Genomic DNA, 8,308 nt, shown 5'->3' with positions numbered 1-8,308 from the left:
AACTTATTGAACAAGAGACAACATTTTCTTTCGCAACACGTTGTCGAAATTTTTAGACACGTAACCACCTACTTTCGTAGCGTATAATTACAGGCCTAAAAATTCCTTTTTCTAAGTTCAACAAACTCTTAATTAAAAGAAAAGAAGTGCTATCGCTTTAACCTTTTCAATTAAAAACTTGATATTTTTCTAAGTCCGATATCGTTTTTGCTCTTTTGATGCGTAAACGATATCTCAGTATCTCTATTTTCATAGTAGATTTTCAACAATTGCAAAACAGAATTTTTCAAAACAATTTATTTAAATTCTCGTTACACTAAAAGAAGCGCGTAATTTACATGAGTTCCGTCGGGGCTCTGCTGGAGGGACCAGATGAGGAAGAAGTTAGTTTAGATGATTCGTGATAATATATTATGTTTTATTTAATCGCGTGTTTTATGTTAGTTATGTGTTGTTGAATTAATTTGTTGCATTATGTTTTGGATAATATATATATATATATTATTTAAACTTTCATTATGTTTTAATTTACGTCAAAGATGTTCATTTAATCGATAAAATAACCAAAGATATGCATTTCGGATTACTAAATCGGGAATAACATTGGGCGTAAGTGTATTCCAGAAAACGAAATCCGGAATGACTCAGCATAGGATTCTTTTGTATGGACCACATTGCACCAGGAGCTTATGTGGTCCACAACATCCAAGGACCTCTATAAATACATCCTCTCCGGTTTTCACCTTTAATACCATCTAAACACACAAACACACCAAAGCAAACCATGCAAATTTTTGTCATCAAACTGAGGATCTTTCTCACGCTGTTTTAAATATATATAGATCTCTATATAACAGCATGATAAAGATCCTCAACATGTTGTCAAAAATATATAGATAGTCCTTGATGCCTCCTTGATAGATAGATAGATAACTCAAAAATATCAAGAGGTTTCTATTGTGAAGAAGATTTTCTTCTTAGACTTGGTTGGGTTTTGATGATAACAAACACACATCACAAAAGAATAAAAACCATGGAGGTTCAAGTTGAAGAATGAAGACAATGGGACTTAGGCTTCATAGTTATATTTTTGTAAGTATGGTCCTTATCTTTGACATTATCATTCTTAACAAGACTTAGAATGCTCAGAAAATAATTACAAATATTTTTCCTAAGTTCCCATATGAAGCAATGCTAAAGCTCTCATTAAAATAAATCACACACTCACAATGATTTTCATATAAATGTGATTTTACATTAAAATATTTTTGCATGAAAATATTTTGATTAGAAATATCATTTTTGACTTTGAAAAATCATATAATCAATTATGCCTCAAATAAATGTTCTTACACGCATGCATTCATTTGGAATAATGGTTATATTGCACTAAATTTGTTTCAGCATGTTCTCTTTGAAAAATCAATTATGAATCTTGCATTTTAAATTGTATTGACATGATTTCATAGTGGCATGTATTTTGGCAAAATTAAGTTCAAATGCCAACGGCACTTTTTGCAACGTCCCTATTTTCTTTTTACATGCTAACTGATCTTTTCACATACAAATAATTAACATGCTAATTGATCATGAACCAAAGAGTGTAAATATGGCATAATTGATTTTTAACGGATCATTTTAATTGTACAACGGCAATTTTTTCAAAAAGCATTTCATACTCATTTTTATGAATAGGTGCCATTCAAATATGTTTCTATTCATTGATAACTCTTTTTGAAAAAATAGCATTGTTTCATAAACATCTTTTTGGTCTCTATAAATTCAATTGAGAATCAAAGCAATTTAGAAAGACAACAACTTTCATTATCTCAATTGACATTTTCAATATCACTTGCTTTCAAACTTTCATTCAAATTGTTTTGAAAACTTTGCCTACACTTTAACATTTATTAAAAAGTTTTCTGAGCACTAAGTCCATTTGTTAAAGTGATATTGATAAAGATATACAGTCATACATTTGTTATTCTTCAATTACTTTGTTGTAAAGTTCTAGCCATTGTTGGTGAGAATTATTGTTAAAGATAGTGGGGTGCTATCTTGTGATTGTTGTAAAAGGTTCTTTGATTCGGGGAGATTCAAAGTCCACCAAAAGTGTTTGGTGTGTGTTGTAATCAAGAGAGAGGGTTTCTTTCTTGTGTTTATGTTAGAAAGATTGTTAGGGGGTCTTGGGGTGAGATTGCTTGTAACAAAGATTCTAACATAGTGAATTCCTTCGCGGGGTGTGAAGGGAGTGGACTGACCCTAAGGTTTAGAGGGGAACCACTATAAACTCTCTTGTGTCTTTTCTTCTTCCCTTGCTCTTTTGTTTTTCCGCATTTATACCTTCATCATTATTTATCGGAAAAATTATCAAGAACGCTAAACTCTGAAAAATTAACCAATATTCCTAGAAACCTAATTCACCCCCCTCTTAGGTTACAATCTGAACTTACATCTATGAGTTAGATCTTGCTGCCTGCCAGATGAATATGTCATTTGGCAAGGCAGCAAGATCTAACTCAAAGAAATCCTCTTGAAAACACCTTGCCTTTCTTCATTGTGTTGCAGATCTAACTCCAAAGAAGAGCTTTTTATGAACTCGATCATGTCGGCCTGCCGATCGTAACATGTCAGTTGGCAGGCTGGCAGGATCGAGTTCAAAAGCTCATCTTCGAACACCTTCCCAAAAGATTCATCATTTATGTTATTATGGTTTTTTTAACTTTTTATTTGTCTTATATATGTTGCTTCTTTTTATGTTATGTACCGTTGTTCTATATTTTTCCAAGTCATTCGCCAAGAAATGCTCGAAATAAAAGGGTCTGGTGCGGTTCGGATTTTACAATCTGGAAATATTCATTGATTCCAGATTTTAAAATCCGGAAACCCTCAGTAACATTTTGGCCGGTGAGGTTTCACCAAAGGTTAGGCCGGTTAGTGGAGTTTGAATGCATTTTTTTACGGTTTTGAATGTGGAACACGTTTTATTACTGTAATTAAGACCTATGACTTATATAAGGCTATAAAAAGGCTTGGATCTTCAACATTATACTTCATTCTTCTTCACCTCCTTTCTTACATTTTCTTCAATTTTTTTAAGTTTTTTAGGTAGCTTTTAGGAGTATTTGTGGTGTCATGGTCATTGTTGACCGCTCATACGACCCCTGCAATTGCATTGCAGCTTATGCGGGGGTCATATAACGGTCAACATAGACCCTTGACATCAAAGAAAGGCACAAAATATTCATAGCGTATTTGTCCGGATTATATATTCACTACAAGAAATTTGCCATATAGCAACGGACACCTTTAGCAACCGCAAAACAAAGCGTTGCAATAGATAGAATATAGCAACCGAAATTCCTATAACCATTGGTATAGGGTAGGAGAGAAAAGGCACCATATCGGTTTTCACGAAATTTTTCAGATGCCTCCAAAACGAAAGTTAAGCGCTCAATTCTTTAGCCTCTTCTTAATTTATTATTTTTTCACCTATTTCTTTCTCTCACAAAACAAAACTTCTCACACAAAAAGTAGAACAAAAACTTCACAAACCCTACACCCATCCTTCGTTAGAATTCAGTTTTCAGAAGTAGTACGTAAAACAATCTTTCTCAGAATCAATCAATCGCTCAATCGTAAAACCCAGTTCTTCAATCCCTCAATCTTTCTAGTACCTTCAATCGATCCATTGTAAACCTTATCTTTCCCTGAAATCAATTCAATCTCTCAATCAAAACCCCCAAATTATGTTTCTTGAATTGATTGTTGCTTACAGCCCCAAAACCTATTTCTAGTACCTTCAATCGATTTCCCCAAAACTCAAATTATGTTCCACAAGATATTATGAGGTAAATTCGTTCATCTCCCTATATGTTCAAAATGTGATAAGAGTTTTCATCTTGCTTTCCATCTCTTTTTTCATGAATTGATTCTATATTGTTATTTATGTTATTTTGGTTATCGAATTTTGGTAGTAATTATGCCATGAATTAAGATTTTAATTAGTTATTTCAATTTTGTACATGCACTGCTGCTGATTTCTTCAACCCACAAGGTGTTTGTAAAATTGTCTGAATGAAGGTGTATGATTTATAATATTTGTTGCGTTTTTCCTCTTATCTACAGGTTTTTCAAGTTTGAAGCTTATGTACTTTTTCAGGTGAGGTTCATTTGTATTTTGTTTTCTTTCTTTGCAGTTTTTTTTATTGTAGATGATCATATCATAGGTTTGTATCTTTTTTTATGGTGTTTTTTCGTTTTACAATTAATTGTTTTATGCTTGATTGATATCACTTTACAGTGATATGGATGATTTTATATGTGGTTGTAAAATTGCATCCTTCATTTTTCTGATTTATTTTCATATTTTCTGCAGGTAGTGAAATTATTGGAGTGGGCTGTGTTCTCAAGGTTCTGTTCATGTCCAGGTGAAGTTCTACTGTCGTTTGGTTTCTTTTTTACACTTCGTTGATGTGTAGGTAGTTTTATAGCCGCATATGCCAATTTGAAATTAATTTATACAATATGAAATGACAAGTTTAAGTTGCTATCCCACAAAGCCCTTGAATATTTGTATGAGTAATTGCTTTGAGATCATAACCATTAGGTTGTGTAGTCGTTAGCCTCAAATTTGATATTCATACTCTGGTTTCACTTTCCCAATGATTATGATGTTGCAGTCTGAAGATTGCATTAGGATATTGCAAGTCAATGGACATAAACATGCAGCAAAGGTGATATTTATGAATTTAGATGTGGTTGTAAAATGCCTGGCTTTGGCTATCCTATCCTTCATTTTCCTGATTTCTTTACATCGTTTTTGCAGGTTGCAAGATTATATTAAAGGGTTGTGTTATGAGGGCTACTTAGATATCCAGGTCAGCTTCTATTATTTTTTGGTTTATTTCGTTGCATTTTGTTTCTTTGTAGATGATCTTAGGTGTGCCTCTTTATTTTGTTGCATTTTGTTTCTTCAAAATAAAAAACACTTCTTGCTGTTTGGTGTCGTTGTAACCAAACCAATTTACTCTCACTTCTTTGTTGGATTCAACCATTCATATTGGTTTCAGAAATCTATCTAAATTTGTTCACTAACTTGGCTTTAGCTCATCCAATTTACTTTCAATTTTTAAAATTTACATATGGTAGGTGTTTTTTGTGACTCTTCTGGTGATGACTAAGAAAAATATTGAGAATAATGATAGAGTTAGAGTGTTGGGACTCTGTTTGACTCTCTTGGGACTTTGAGTTTGTTGTATATGACTGTTGTGCTATCTTATAAAGTTATCTTATATTCTAACATTTTCCATGTTTGTTGATAATTTCTTGACCATTCAGCTCTGTTGTCAAAAGCGTCCGCACCGACAGCTATAGCGGAAAAATCAGGACCACCGCACCAGGCGGCATTGGCGCGTGTCAGAAGTGCAAGCGGTCAAAGAAGACCAATCAATAGTAAAACACTAACTTGTACTAGTTTTATACAATTGTTATTAGCGATTTTCGATTTTGCTATCTCTTTTATTTCATACTATGAATATGAATGAATAATTCATGAAAATTTGAGTAATGTTTAAGGTATTTTAGTATTTAATTTTGAATAGTATGGTATTTAGTAATTTACTAGTGATCTGTTTTTTAATCCGAGTTAGGTGGCTTTCATCAAAATCAATTGCTCCTGCTGATTTGAAGTCACTATTTGAGGAAAAGTTTATTTCACAGCAATCTCAAACTTCAGGTCTATTCTTTTTGCATTTATTGTTCTGACTGCCATTTTTAATAAGGTTGTTCATTGTGGCTTGCATTTACTGTTCTGACTTATATGGTTTTTATTCCAATTTTGGCAAATTTATTAGGCTGTAAAATCATAGGGATGTATGTGTATGAATATCTGTATGGTTGTATTGGTAAAAGCATTCCAACTGCATGCTTAGCTTAGGCTATTTTGAGGAACTGCAATATTGACATGAGTTCAGCATCTTATCAATCAATTATGCTATAATTTTTGGCAATAGATCAATCTAGAGTATGAAATGGTACTTTAGCTAGTCTCTTAGAGTTATTGGTCTTCTCAATCTCACAAATTGTTATATTTGGTTGTGTTGTATGTATAGAAAGATATATTCTAATTGATATTGAATCGTATATGGAAGAGATATCAAAGGTGTCAATGTGAAGACATGATAAATATTTTTTTGGTTCTTTTGTTTACACAATTAGACATCACTCGACACCAACCGACATGAAATTATGTTTTTTTATTTCTTTGAAGAAATTATTTCCAATTTGTCTGGCAGATTGCACTACCATGCATGTTGTTGAAAAAAACAGAGTAACTGAATTGATTAATTTAATTTGCAGCTATTGGTTTAGGTTCTGTAAGCATTTTTAGCAGCGTCCTGTGGATACAACAATGTCCATGTCCTTTGTTTTATACAACGATGTCCATGTCCTATGTCTTCCAAGGCACTTTCAAAAAGTTCCAAAGAGGTATTCAAAATGCAAATTGGTTTATGAATGTTGTTAAATGAGTCATTAGCAAGAATGAAAATATGTGTTGCAGACAACTTGTTTAATTCTTCTTTTTTGATTACAAGATGCAGTTTGAAAGTTCCTGGAAGAATAAAACCACCAAGTTTCAAGTACTACATGTGAATGTTTACAAAGAGAAAGCCACTTCTCTTCAGACCTTGCAAGGTACTTCCTATACCATTATCATCTTAGGGACTAATTAGCATTAATTTTTTGTGCTAGTTGAACTTTTAATACAGAAGTTACTGGTAGTATGATGACAACCACTGCAATATGTATTTGTAATTACTATGAAATTAGGTGCTAAGGATACAATAGACCAAGTTATTTTTCCTAGTTCTCTTTTTAGCTTTTTAATATTTTTGTAATTTGGAGATTTTGGTTTGTCATTTTGATTGTGATTTGTTGTGCTGAGTTAATATTTATATTAAAATATAACCGAGATGATAACAGGAAAAATGCTACTTTTACATGGCATTGGCTTTTTTTTTTTTATGAGATTTCTTTTAGGATCGAGTGTATTTTCTCCCTGTTGTGTTTTGTTATTGTAGAATGTAGGCTTTGTGTGGTGTGTGTTTCCTGTTGGGTGTTGTGTAAACCAAAGGATCCTGACTGTGTTCTACAAGAAAGAGAACATTAAGACTTATCTCCTTATATGATAATCTGCTATTTTTCTGTTTGATAACCACATCTCCATTAAGAATTATAATTCTTGTTCAGCCTGATTAAAATGCTTGCAATTGATATGTCTGAAATTGTAATTATTCTTGCAGGCTTGCTACTAGCGTGAAAGAGATTAAAGAGACTGCTAAATTTCAAAAGAATAAGAATGATTCAAGGATTGTGTTGATAACCTTCTCCTTTCTAGTTTCTTAAGAGGAGATGATTAAATCATTAATAGAAATCGAAGCTTAAGTCATCAATAGTTTGTAATTAAGTTAATTCTACAAGGATAAGAGCTTGGTACCATGTAGCTTTGTTGGTTTGTAAGATGTTATTTCACATGTTTGTAAGACTTGTTAATTTGAGAATATAATGAAATTGAAATTTTATCTTATTTTGCTTTAAATATTGTGTAGTGCATATAAAAAACAGTGTTAAACTTTTCTTCTTAAAAAAATATTTAATTTAGATTAAAATGTTATCTGTGAAAAAAAAAAGTAGACCTATAGCAACAGACAGTTTGGTCTTCTACCAACGGATATCTGGTGGCTAAAGCTAAAAAATCAGGTGTAAAAAGCCGTTGCTATAGCTCAAATATTTTTCCAACGCCCAATTCTGCCGTTGGTATAAGCTATTGTGACTGCATTTTGCCGTTGGTAAAAGCTAAGTATCCTAGACGGCAGCAAGTGCCGTTGGTATAGGTTTTATGACCTATACCAACGGCGTTTTGAACCTTTACCAACGGTTTTTGCTGTTGCTAAATGGCAAATTTCTTGTAGTGATTCTGGAAACACTAACAATCTGGTCCAGATTACGTAATCCGGACCAGGGATATTTTTGGAATTTTTGCAGAGCGCACGAGAAGGCAACAGGGTGGGAAAAGTAATAGTCAAAATATTACTATATTAGTTAGTAATAATAGGTACCCAAATTGACAATTAAATCAAAAAAGAGAACTAGTGGAACAAGAGGAGATGGAGAGGAAGAAGAAAGATGTGGGGAAAAATAAAGGGAAGAAACAAGAAGTTGAGAAGCAAGTGGTGGCTCAACGCTTACCATACCCACATGCTCCATCGAAGAAAGACAAAGAGCGGCAATACGCAAGGTTTCTTGA

At 32.9% G+C, this 8,308-nt stretch overlaps 1 long non-coding RNA gene across 3 annotated transcripts; it reads left to right on the top strand.

Annotated features, from left to right (window-relative positions):
* Nucleotides 1-3,374: 3,374 nt before the first annotated feature.
* Nucleotides 3,375-7,588, top strand: LOC146907655 (uncharacterized). Of its 3 annotated transcripts, none has more exons than XR_015018715.1 (10): nt 3,375-3,851; nt 4,129-4,162; nt 4,379-4,430; nt 4,683-4,736; nt 4,829-4,880; nt 5,341-5,454; nt 5,652-5,737; nt 6,361-6,489; nt 6,603-6,696; nt 7,305-7,588. It is a non-coding gene; the product is annotated as an uncharacterized LOC146907655 (long non-coding RNA). The 3 variants fall into 3 exon arrangements; XR_015018716.1 differs by having other exon boundaries at nt 3,378-3,851; nt 6,597-6,696; XR_015018717.1 differs by lacking the exon at nt 4,683-4,736 and having other exon boundaries at nt 3,404-3,851.
* Nucleotides 7,589-8,308: the final 720 nt, after the last annotated feature.

The sequence above is a fragment of the Medicago sativa genome, chromosome 7, assembly GCF_051527215.1.
Source record: "Medicago sativa cultivar Bolivia chromosome 7, Bolivia_mono, whole genome shotgun sequence".
In the NCBI taxonomy this organism is placed as follows: Eukaryota; Viridiplantae; Streptophyta; class Magnoliopsida; order Fabales; family Fabaceae; genus Medicago; species Medicago sativa.
This window is presented reverse-complemented; position numbering and strand designations above follow the sequence as displayed.